General features: G+C 46.4%; 1 protein-coding gene and 1 long non-coding RNA gene across 4 annotated transcripts in view; one reads left to right on the plus strand and one right to left on the minus strand.

The window, feature by feature from the left end:
• LOC105479773 (microtubule associated protein RP/EB family member 3) overlaps positions 1-12,802 on the plus strand; it is a 57,514-nt gene that overhangs the window by 36,600 nt on the left and 8,112 nt on the right. Inside the window, exon 1 of one of the 3 annotated variants that reach the window (XM_011738022.2) lies at positions 8,842-9,075. The exons of the other annotated variants lie outside the window; for them this stretch is intronic. The gene's annotated coding sequence lies outside the window, so the exon portion shown is untranslated. Of the gene's footprint in view, positions 1-8,841; positions 9,076-12,802 lie in introns of those variants that run through there. 3 annotated transcript variants of the gene reach the window in all.
• On the minus strand, positions 7,111-8,726 carry LOC105479772 (uncharacterized). The gene is made up of 3 exons (XR_986068.3): positions 8,591-8,726; positions 7,754-7,872; positions 7,111-7,248 (listed from the first exon to the last, which is right to left on the minus strand). It is a non-coding gene; the product is annotated as an uncharacterized lncRNA (long non-coding RNA).

Consider the following 12,802-nt stretch of genomic DNA (forward strand, 5'->3'; position numbering starts at 1 on the left):
CAGGACAAAAGAAAGTAATTTTAGTCTTCCAAAAGGGGGAAACTACGGGAAGTTAGATACATGGGAAGAAACCAATGGTGTAAGGTTTGTTTGTAGATTCCTCTGGTGCTGTGTCTGGGCTGATAAGAACTATCTCCAGTAAAGAAGAATTTATATCCTGTTTTTAGGCAGAAAAGGAGAATAGAGCTCATCCTCTAGTTGCTGCTCTTTAATTACTTTTAGCTCAAAAATAATTTTTATGTCAATCAGGCATATTTTGGGGTGACATATTCTGGTTTCCCTTCACCATGAAATTGAGTCATAACATCAAAGGTTCGTCTATATCTCGCATGTACAAGTAGGTAGAAAGGTTTATAATAATTAGGTGAGCTCATAGTGGCAGGTTGTTGAAGGGCTAATTTAACTCACAAAAGACCTCTTCATGTTTAGAATCCCAAGGAAGAAGTTTGGACTTGGTTAAGTTATCCTGTGATGATTTTAGAAAAGTTGTAAACCTGCTATCCACATTAGCCAGGATTCTTCTTAATTGTCTCTTAGGAGTCATTGGGAAAGTTTTGAGTGGCCTGTGGTCTGTCAGGAGTAAAGGATTTACTGCCCTGGGATAAATTATGTTCTGCATAACAAACTTTACTTTGACAATATTGTAGTTTCCTTTGAAAACCTTATGTCCTTTCTGAAAGAAAACAGTAGATAGCTGGAACAGTCTTGGAGCTTATCTTTAGAACACAACAAAAGGTCATCCACATGTCAAACAAGAGTAGAATAACAGAGATATTTAAGGTCCTTGAGGTTGTCGTTCGAGACTTGTGAAAAGTACTGAGGGGGCCTCTGTTAATCTTTGGGGCATCACAGTCCAAGTATACTATTAATGTTCCCAGGAGAAGGCAAACAAATATTGCCTATTTTGATCTAAAGGAATACTAAAAAAGTGAAATACAGCTGTAAAATATGCGGCTTTGGGAAGCACTGGAGATAAAGGAGTATTTGATTCTGCTCAGAGAATGACTATTCTATTTATGGCCTCCGGGTCCTGACCAAATCTCTATCCCCACCTATTGGGTTTTTTTACTAGGAGGGTAGGGATGTTACGAGGACTTGTTTAAAATATGATGAGTCCTTTCTCTATCATGCTGTTTGACTATCTCAGTCCTTCTTTAGCTCTGGTTTAGAGGGTATTGTGCAAGTTTGGGTAGAAATTTAGATGGATCATTTTGAATCTTGGTGGATTCAGCACCAATAATCCTACAAACAATTGGATGTTTGAAACTTTGTCCTCTTTCTGTTCTAAAGTGCCTCTCAAACAATTTTGTTCATCAAAGGTTCCTTGACTGGTGACTATAATTCTAAATTATCCTTGGTGAAATTATGGCATCTAGAAAAATAAGGCCACAAATCTGAGTGATAGCATAAACGCATTTAAGAAGCAAGAATCTTCTGGGCCGGGCACAGTGGCATGTGCCTGTAATGCCGGCTACTTGGAAAGCTGAGGAGGAGGATCATTTGAGCCCAGGAGTTCAAGACCAGCCTGGGCAACATAGTGAGACTTCATCTCAAAAATAAATAATTAAAAATTAAAGTTATGAAATTTATTTTAAAAAGAAGAAAAAATCTGAATTTGGATTTTTTGGATGGAAAAAGAAGCAGGAATCTTTTGAGGCAGGAGTACAGGCTTAGGTTTAAACTGAGACAAAGCCATAATTCTGGGAACAGTCAATCCAGAGAGTTGCTTGTGTAACTCAGGTTTAACTCCTCCCACCCTAAGCAAATGCCTGGGCCTTCCAACTACAAACCCCAAGCACATTAACAGTTCTTAGAGGCCAGAAAGGTTTGGAGAGGAGAACTCTCCCAGAGCCAGACCTCCGTGGACAAAGCAAGAGAAGACTGAGGAAAGTTCTCATAGGGTGTGTTTGTAATCACCCAAAACTGGAAACAACCCTGATGTCCTCAGTGGGTGAATGAGTAAATTATGGTACATCCATATGTACGCCATTGTTTAGAATACTACTCAGCAATAAAGAGGAACCATTAATCCATGCAACAACTTGGATGGAAGTCAAAGGCGCTATGCTGAGAAGAAAAAAAGCCAGTCTCAAAAGGTTACTGTATGATTTCATGTATATAACATTGACAAAATGACAAAATTATAGAGTGATGGGGAACAGATCTTTGGTGGCCAGGGGATAGGGTTGGGAGGAGGGCACAGCTGTAAATGGGTAGCATGAGGGAGTTTCTTTGAGATTATAGAACAAGTCTGTATTCTGGTAGGGTGGTGATTACATGAATCAATCCATGTGATAAAACTTCATGGAGTATATGACAAAAAAAAGAGTGCGTGTAAAAACTGATGAAATCCAAATAAGGTCTATAGTTTATTTACAAATGTGCCAATGTGGATTTCCTGGTTTTAGTAATTGTTACATAAGATGTTACTGGGGGAAACTGGATGAGGAGACATGAAATACATGGGAATTATTTGTTCTGTTTTGCAACTGTGAGTCTAAAATCATTTCAAAATAAAAAAGTTTACCAAAAATTGGAGGGACTCTCTTGGGAATCTCTTCAGTTTTTACTAGAAAATATATAGAATAAAGCCTCTGCAGAATTATAAATTGAATGCAGTTTCTAAGCACTGTAATTTCATTTGTTGTAATTTTGGTTTGGAAATTATTTTAAATATAGTATTAGCAATATTTTGTATTGTTGACTAAAATACTGTATACCTGAAAAGAAAATCCTTTGGAGAGTTTCCCTTCCAGATAAAATAACTCCTTAACCATGGCGTATGGAGCTACTGGTGATGTGGCTTTCGTCTGCCTTTTTTTTAATTTATTTTATTTTTTTATTTTATTTTTTATTTTTATTTTTATTTTTTTTTGAGACGGAGTCTCGCTCTGCCACCCAGGCTGGAGTGCAGTGGCCGGATCTCAGCTCACTGCAAGCTCCGCCTCCCAGGTTCACGCCATTCTCCTGCCTCAGCCTCCCGAGTAGCTGGGACTACAGGCGCCCGCCACCTCGCATGGCTAGTTTTTTGTATTTTTTAGTAGAGACGGGGTTTCACCGTGTCAGCCAGGATGGTCTCGATCTCCTGACCTCGTGATCCGCCCGTCTCGGCCTCCCAAAGTGCTGGGATTACAGGCTTGAGCCACCGCGCCCGGCCTCTCGTCTGCCTTTTTAACCAAATCTCCTTCTGCTCCAACATGACTCTGGGATGAGCTACTTGCAGTCCTTTCCCTCCTCCCCATGCATTCCCCTTTCCTCTTAACTGTTATCTTCCTGATGAGTTTCTCCTTCAAGACCCAGTTCAAACCATGCTTCCTTTACAAAGCTTTCCCTGATGCAGGAAGCAGAGTTGTTCCAACAGCTCCTGTATCTGGAGTTGGAGCGTAATGTGTTGCCCTTTGGTTATTTCATTCAGTTGTCTAGCTCTCACCTAAGTTCATGAATTTCTCGAGGGCCCAGAGTGGGTTCATTTGTTCCTACAGGTCCTGTGCTGGCACAGGGGCTGGCACACAGCATTGGGTGCTGAAGCACACACTCCACAAATGGTGATGAGTGAGTGAATCTGAGGCTCTGCAGTGTCCTTAGAAAGCAATTTTGTCTATTCTTCCTGCCTTAATACAGTAATTTCCCACAAAACCAAACATTAAAAAGGGCTCTGATTAACCACAATTAAACAAAGTTAATCAATATGTACAATATTATTTTCCAAACATTCAACTTAGTTAAGACTTTATTATATAAACATACTTCCCATCTTGCTTTTCATTTGTGATACAGCGTTGTGAGTAGCTGGAGAAAGATCATGAGTCACACTCATGGGTCTTCTTGGACAGATAAGATCTAGAACTTGAGGGTAGGATGTGGAGTCTGAAGGGGGATGGGTGGGATATTGAGATAAGGAGCACAAGCCTACCTTTAATCTATATTTCTTTTCTTTTTTTTTTTTTCTTTCTGAGATGGAGTTTCGCTCTTTGTTGGCCAGGCTGGAGTACAGTGGCGCGATATCGGCTCACTGCAACCTCCACCTCCGGGGTTCAAGCCATTCTCCTATCTCAGCCTCGCAAGTAGCTGGGATTACAGGTACATGTCACCATGCCCAGCTAATTTTTGTTTTTTTAGTGGAGATGGGGTTTCACCATGTTGGCCAGGCTGGTCTCGAACTCCTGACCTCAGGTGATCCACCTTGGCCTCCCAAAAGTGCTGGGATTACAGGCATGAGCCACAGCACCTGACCTAATCTATATTTCATTTCAAATTTTAACTGAAAGAACCAAGATGCTCTCCACCCTGCAGGCAGTCACTCACTATCTACCCGAAGTGCTGCAGCAGACACACATGGCTGTGATGACAAATGCCTGATGTCCCTCTCCAGCTTCCTCCTGGGCAGGTGATCAAGGACTCCACAATCATCTGCAGGTCTAGCTGCTGTCCCCACACGCCAACAAAATGACTCAGAGTTTCATCATTTCTTATTGCACAATCTAATGACCATATCACCACCTCTGGTCTGGTAGCTTCATTAAACAGAGCAGATGACCTCCTCTTTGAAAGTGGCCCTCCCTTGGCTCCTGAGACATCGCCTTCTCTCCACCTCCTCTATTTTCATTGCGTCCCTAACATTCCTCCAGGACTGAGTCATTGGTCTTATGTCCTTTTTTAAAAATAAAAGTAATAATAAATATGTTTCCCATGTCCAGAATTTCCCATTTTCTCTTCGCTGCTTTCTGGCATCCTGTCATCTTTAAAGGCCCAATTAGGTGCCACCTTCCTCCAGAAACCCTCTAACTGCTGATCCCCCTCTCATCTTTTTCATGTGCCTGGAATACTTAAAAGCCAAAGGTGCTTTCACTATTTAGCACGTCATATATTCTGCTTTGTGGCATCCCTTGTTATTTTAGAAATTACTCTTACGTCTTCAACCAAAGAAAGGCTCCTTAATAAAGACAAGACTCATGCCTTGAAATGATCCCATGTCCTCATGATGCCTCACTGGGTGTTGAGCACATTTTGTCAGTGGTCAGTAAGCACTTGTTGGTCAAGATGAAGGCAATGCTAGGCTGGGCCGGGTGGCTCATGCCTGTAATCCTAGCACTTTGGGAGGCTGAGGCAGGTGGATCACTTGAGGTCAGGAGTTCAAGACCAGCCTGGCCAACATAGTGAAACCTCATCTCTACTAAAAATACAAAAATTAGCTGGGTGTGGTGGCACACACCTGTAATCCCAGCTATTCAGGAGGCTGAGGCAGGAGAATTGCTTGAACCAGGGAGATGTAGGTTGCAGTGAGCTGAGATCATGCCATTGTACTCTAGCCTGGGCAACAGAGTGTGACTCCATCTCAAAAAAAAAAAGAGAGAGAGACAGAGGTTAAGGCAATGCTACAACGTCTTGAAAAAATAAGTATAAAGAAGAAAACTGGGCTAGGTGTGGTGGCTCATGCCTGTAATCTCAACACTTTGGGAGGCGGAGGTGGGCGGATCACAAAGTCAAGAGTTTGAGACCAGCCTGGCCAATATGGTGAAACCCTATCTCTACTAAGAATACAAAAATTAGTAATCCCTGTAATCCCAGCTACTCGGGAGGCTGAGGCAGGAGAATTGCTTAAACCTGGGAGGTGGAGGTTGCAGTGAGCCAAGATCGTGCCACTGCAGTCCAGCCTGGGTGACAGAGCAAGACTCCATCTCGGGGTGGGGGAGAAAAAAAGAAGAAGAAGAAGAAGAAAACCGGCCGGGCGCAGTGGCTCACGCCTGTAATCCCAGCACTTTGGGAGGCCGAGGCGGGCGGATCACAAGGTCAGGAGATCGAGACCAACCTGGCTAACTCAGTGAAACCCCATCTCTAGTAAAAATACAAAAAATTAGCCGGGCGTGGTGGCGGGAGCCTGTAGTCCCAGCTACTCGGGAGGCTGAGGCAGGAGAATGGCATGAACCCGGGAGGCAGAGCTTGCAGTGAGCCGAGATCGCGCCACTGCACTCCAGCCTGGGCAACAGAGCGAGCAAGACTCTGTCTCAAAAAAAAAAAAGAAGAAGAAAACCTTGGAAATTCCCTTTCCCTCCTCCTAATTCTCAAGGGGTGAAATCTGGGCAAGTCATCCTGCTCTAGAGCTGCGAAAAATCAAATCGTCCTTCCAGCCCCAGTGTGGCGGTGTGGAAAGAGCATGGGATTTGGGTTCAGTTGGCCGGGTTCAGCTCTGATCTTGCCAGTGGTTGATCTTGAACTTGGAAAAGTCACTGGAATCCTCAGCCTTCATTTCCTCATAAGCAAAATTGAGGTAATAAAGGCTTTCTGGAGCTGGATGCTGTAATCCACAAGAGTGGCATTTCTGGTGGGAATTTCAGGCACCATGGTAGGGCAGGAGAGAAGCTATCTGCAGGTCTGCTGGAAGCTCTCCAGTGCATGTCCCCACTGGGGTAGGGGCTGACTGTCTCCACATAGGGTTAGTCCTACAGGACAGGCAGGTAGGGTAGAGTCTGAGGCCATGAGGAATGGCAGTCTACTGGAGAGGGCACACAGAGTTCAACAAACACTGAAACTTAGTTTGTCCTGGACATCTTCAGGTCGACTTTCTGGTGGAAAGGTTAAAGTATAAATGACTGTGCCCTGTTAAAAGGGCACAGAAGTAAAACTGGGAGGATTTTGGGAGGGGACTGGATGTTAGGTGGAAGGTACGAGAGCAGAGAAGAGGGGCCTGAGCCTGGGGTCGGGAAAGTAGGCTAAACAATTCACAGGATGCAGACATTTCAGAGAAGAGTGAGGATATATCACTTGGCCCTGGACAACAACTATAAGACAGTCCAAAAAGACATCGTTCCAAAGGAACATAAAGTGACATGGCTTGTATGTGTCCCCAGAGACATGGATGTGCTTTTGGAGCTTGAAGGATAATTAAGAAAACATCAGACCCACCAGGGCTGCTGCAAACATGACAGTTCCCTTCCCAACACGTCATGGCAGCTGCTGCAGCTCCTTTCCCTCTCTATCCTGAGGCTAGCCACAGATGGGCCAACAGCCCACCCCCAGAGCAGACCAAGCAGAGAGGTGCTCCCAGGAGTTACCAGGTTCCACCCTCGGAACCATCCTAAAATCCTATTCTGGGAAGTCCAGCAGCACCATGTTATATGCATTAGAGGAAGATTGTTTAAATCCCTTGCCAAGGTTCCCAAGGCTTCGTGCTGCATCTGTTTGCGTGTGGCCAGGGAGTGCAGCTAGCATTCTCCTCTCCTTCCTCCTCCATGTAGCCGACAGTACCGCCTTAGGGTCAACAAACGAGAAACAAAACCAGAAAACCACACTTTCTGAGTCCACCTGTCATCTGAACCCCCCAAACCCTAGTTTAACCTCTCCCATTCAGTCATTCATTCATTCAATAAATATATAGGTACTGAGCAGCTATTGTGCACTGAGCCCTGAGCCAGTATTAATTGAGGAAAGAAATTGGCAACATCGCTCCAAAAGCACAGCTCTGTTTTTCTGCCTGGGGCAGCAGAGAGTGGATACCCAAGGCTGTCCCTGCTCTTTCCCTGCTCAGGACCCTGACCAGAGGGTCTGTGGCAATTGGGTCAGGGTGCAGGAAAGAAGACAGTGAGTCAGATATGTCCATTGCAGTGATCTTGCCTATCAGTAAAGTTGCTCAGCCCCCAAGGCAGGGCGATGGTGAACCTTTGGCTCCGGCCAGCAGTACCCATTATCCTCTCAACAGCCCCATGCTCAATCATACCGTCATTCTGCTGCTTCATGAAAACTGAGGCTTGGATACCTTCGCCTACTTGCTTGTGTCTCACAGGCAGCAAATGGCAAAGCCTGCAGTCAAGTCACACTGTCTACCTTCTGCTGAGAGCCTTGGATTGCTGGGTGACTCCATGGACATTTGTTGACCTAAAAAGTAGGTGTTTGAGGAACTGAAAGATCTCCAGCAAAGAACCTTTAGAAAGAAAAGATTGCCTTTCTATCTGCCCACCTAGATGAACTCTACTAAAATTGATTGATTTTAGCGATGAGAAATTGTTTACTACACTGCAGTGTTTCCATTAACCCTCGAAGTTATGGTCAGATAAAGTAACCTAGCCAGAACCTCCCCCAAGGACTCCTTCCCTGGCTAGCAGCTACAGGGATGTGGCACCATTATCCCAACCAGCCTGGGGAGAACCTTGGTAAGAGTTTAGATCTCGCCAGGCGCGGTGGCTCATGCCTGTAATCCCAGCACTTTGGGAGGCCGAGACGGGCGGATCACAAGGTCAGGAGATCGAGACCATCCTGGCTAACACGGTGAAACCCCATCTGTACTAAAAATACAAAAAATTAGCTGGGCGTGGTGGCAGGCGCCTGTAGTCCCAGCTTCTCGGGAGGCTGAGGCAGGAGAATGGCGTGAACCCAGGAGGCGGAGCTTGCAGTGAGCCGAGATCGTGCCACTGCACTCTAGCCTGGGCGACAGAGCGAGACTCGTCTCAAAAAAAAAAAAAAAAAAGTTCAGATAATTATTCAGCAGGACATATCCAGGACCTAGGTGGCTGGAACTTCAGTAGGTATCAGGGTCTTAGAGTTGTGACCTAAAAATGTTGTGAGAACAAAATCCTGGAGGAGTTTCTGTCCCTACCTGAACCCACAGCCGTCCAGATCCCTGTCCTGGATCTGTGGGAAGGGGTGCATGCTGGGCTCCTGGCCAACCCTGCAACTACTCCACTTGCCCCATCTCTGCATTGACTAATCCAGCTTTGAGAGGCTGAGCCTCTCGATGAGTTAGGTCTTTGCTCAGCCATAAGAAGAAGGTGATTGGCCGGGTCTGCCAGGGCTTTGTGACCCGCTGGCTGGCTCCCCAGCCCCTCAGAACCCCTCAGCCTCACCTGCACATACTGCCTCCATGCAAGCCCAGAATAACCTGGATGTGTGACTTACGGGGGTAGGGGTAGCAATTTTGCAGATTTTCCAAACAGGTGACTTCAGCCCCTTGGGCCTGGGCAGGAAGGGGTAGCCCAGTGACAATGGGCATAGCCCCACTTCAGGAACTGGAAACGTGTTGGCTGGCTCTGCGGAGTTCTCTCTCCTCTGATCCCACAGCGTCTGTTCCAGTTGTCTTGGCCGGTAGGATGGCGTCTACAAAGCAGGCTATGTGGGGGTTGGGGAGGGATTGTGGTCAGAGCCCAGCTTTGGGAAGACCATGTGGCTGTCTCAAGGCAAAGCGGCAGAGAAAAGTTCCGTAGTCTGTCTCCCTTCTGGACTGGCCATTCTGTGGTCTCAGAGACCAGAAGCTGGCTGCGTGTCAGGCACCTACTCCTCAAACAAATGCCCTTAGATTCTTACTGTCTATCCCCGTGATGCTGACAGCACTTGCCAAATACATACTGAATGTCAGGCTCTGTGCTCAGCACTGTGTACACATGGCTCACTTAATCCTCATAACTCTTCTGTGAGGTGAGAGCTGTCACTGTCCCCATTTTATAGATGAGGAAACTGAGACCTAAAGTCAAGTCAGACAGCTAGGAAATGGTACAGTTAGGATTTGAACCCACGTGACGTGCCTGGAGATCCAGTGTTCTTAAGCACTACCTTTTTGGAGCTTGCTGGAGGCATGCTGGCCACCTCCTTCAGGACTGATAGACCTGGTGTGTCTTTCATAGCCATGCTGGGCAGAGGGTGGAGGCCTGGAAACTGCAGGGAGTTCTTTCAGGGACCAGCCAGAACAGGGCTAACCTTGAGGTAAAAGGAGATCTAGAGAATTAGAGAAGACTGAGGGCCCCTAAATTACCCTTAAGACATATTTGTGGAAGATAGACTTAAAAACAAAAAGCCAAAATTAGATTTAGGCTGGTGATAAGGTCATTAAATAATAGAATGTGAAATTTCAGTTGTGCAGCCTTATTGGCCATCTTTATGATTTAAGAATATAAGTGCCTAGATCTAAGTGCAGTCCTAATTGCCTGGGAAGGAAGCAGATGGTCTCTAGAAACCCTTCTGACCATGGGTTAGTGGGATTTGGTTTTGATGACCATTTTTAAGGCCTCAGTCTGCAGAATGACCAGCAGCTTCCCCTTCCACAGTGAGAGCTGTAATTGCCTTTCCTAGTTGCCGGTGAATGCACCATGAACCTTATAGTCCTAGTATAGGAAATGACTCAGCAAAATCACCAGATTAAACCTCCTCAACTTTTCTTGCCCTTGACTACATTCCTGATAGCAGAGCAGGCATTCCCCAAGGCCACGTTGTCGGTCTGATCCTCGAATGTGGATCTGCCTGGATGGTGACATGCCACAATCCAATCAGGGTCTGTTTCTCCTAACAGTCACGTGTGCCAAAGATCATGGTAGAAACATGTGGATGGGGTTGGAAGACACTGCTACTACATCTCTTGGGACGGAGCCTGCCCACTCCGAGTGGCTACCTACCATTCACTCTGGGGAGGTGAAGGAGCTCTTGGGAACAAGTGCTTTATTATTAAGAGTTTCATCAGGTTATGTCTTTGCTGTAATTGGAGGCAGCTGGTCCACTTAGACCCTGATGCTTGGGCAAATACTTTATACACCTCTGCCCCCAGCAGCTGGTCTGGTGTGAGTCCAGGCCCAAGTCAACCCCCAGTGCAATCAGAAGTTGGACCTGTTTGGTGAGTTCAAACTGTGGTTTTGGGGGATACGGAGGCTGGCTCAGTTCAGTCTAGGATCTTAGAACAGCCCCAATGCTCCAGGCCCCTCAGCCAGCCCAGCTCTTAGAGGCTCCCAATTTGGGCTCTAAATTGAGCTCTGGAAAGGGGGGTTGGAGGATGAGGGATACATTTAAAGGAGTTTTTGCTCAGGACCTGGGTGCCACCTGCTGGCCATGTTTAGTTCTATTTACAGAGCCAAAGCTAGGAGAGGAAAATTAAAAGGGCATCCCGCCCTCCCCAGTGTGATGAGGGATAAGGAAACAAGGAGGCTGTTTCTTCATGCTGCCCTAGCAAATGCAGCAGAGAATTCCTGCAGAGACCTCTGGGTGCCCTGGATGAGTCCTCCTGAGCCAAATGGACCCCCACTAGGGCAGAGTGTAGCCCCAGTTGAGAGGACCTGAGTGAATCCTGAGTGGGGACTGAGGCTCTGTTCCTGCTACTAGCTACCTGCTTCCCCAGAAGCCCCATAGTGGGTAACAGAATGATTCATTGCTGGGCCCTGAAAGGAGCCATTTTTTCCAGCTTCCTTCGCACAGGCACTGCTGCACTCATGGGACCCTAGAGTCAGACCAAAGGTGTGGAAAATACCCTCCTGTCATCAGGCATTGACAAAACTGGGTCAATGCTGAGAAGACCTGGTCATTTTTCAAGTAGCTATGTGGCTCTTAGTGACTCTTAGAAGCCCTAAAAGCAAGGCCTTTAGTTGCGTTCTAAACTCTAGGGAAACTGGAGATTTTCTCTGTGTACCAAGGACTGGCTAGCATTTTCCCCCCAGATAAGTGGCGGAACATCCCAACGTTCCAGCCTTTGCCATTGCAACAAAAGCCAGTAAATCCCGGCTAAGTATGCATATCAAATGAAGGCTGTGGTTCTCATATGTGGCTGTGCACCAGAATCACCTGGGGTATTCTTTAAAATTATGTATATATATGTGTGTGTGTGTGTAAAATATGTGCATATAACATGTAATGTATATATAATATATTTTCTACACACACACTTGGGCTACACTCTAGCCTCTTGAAGTCTCTGCAGGAGAAGCCGGTGGACTCTCCTAGTAAAGAACCTCTGCAATGCATGGAGGAGGCCTGAACCATTAGCAGGTCCAATCCTGTGGAACCAGGAAAGCTGCCCTCAGGCTGGAAGACCCTTGAGGCTCAAACAATTTCAGTCAAAAACTGGAGGATATGTTTGGACTAAGACCATTGCCTTTCCTTTTCTTCAGTAGTCAGTCCTTGAAATTCATATACTTTAAACAAAACAGAATCCCTAAAGTGACTCAGGAACTCCCAGGACCAACCTAAGACTACTTCTTGCGCCCAGAACCACCCCAAACCAGACCAGCCTCTCTGAGGCCTGTCAGCCACAGCTGGCCCAGAATCACTCTGCCCCAGGGGCCTCATAAGGAATGAGTCTCTGAGCCTGTGGAACGCTCTTGCAGAGTCATTCTGGACAGTTCCCGGAATAGCTGGTGCCCTCTGTACCAGCTCCTGGCCGTCCTCTTCATCCTCCCTGGGGACCTGGCAGAGTCTGACCACTCTGGCCCTGGGGCCATTCACATCCCTCTCTCTACCTCTGCGTGCCCTCCCCTTCCCGCTTCCTGTGGCACTTGCTGTTTCCAGCACACTTTTGGGCATTTGGTTATACTGTTCTCATGGGTGCATTACTCTCCGCAATAAGATTATGAACTCCTTGAGGACAGGGGCAAATCTTTTCAATTTATTGCAGTTCACAACATAATAATACTCATCAAAATTAGATGCCCCTTCCTTGACCCTACCCACTCTGCCCCTTCGGCAAGCTTAGCGTCCATCCATCCATCCACTCCTCCTCCTGTTACTTTAGGTGTGTCCTGGGAACTGGGAAACACTCCCCTAACTCCGGTCTGCAATTCCACTCCACCAATATGGTTAGGCAGTTATTATCCACCAAGAACTGGCGTGGAACCCGAAAGTGAATGGAACACAACCTGGCCATTGAAGAGCTTACAGTCAGGTGGAAGGGGCAGGCACACAATAATTTTTTTTTTTTTTTTTTTTTTTTGAGACAGAGTCTGGCTCTGTCACCCAGGCTGGAGTGCAGTGGCATGATCTTGGCTCACAGCAACCTCCACCTCCGGGTTCAAGCAATTCTCCTGCCTCAGCCTCCCTAGTAGCTAGGATTACACGCCTG

The sequence above is a fragment of the Macaca nemestrina genome, chromosome 13, assembly GCF_043159975.1.
Source record: "Macaca nemestrina isolate mMacNem1 chromosome 13, mMacNem.hap1, whole genome shotgun sequence".
Classification (NCBI taxonomy): Eukaryota; Metazoa; Chordata; class Mammalia; order Primates; family Cercopithecidae; genus Macaca; species Macaca nemestrina.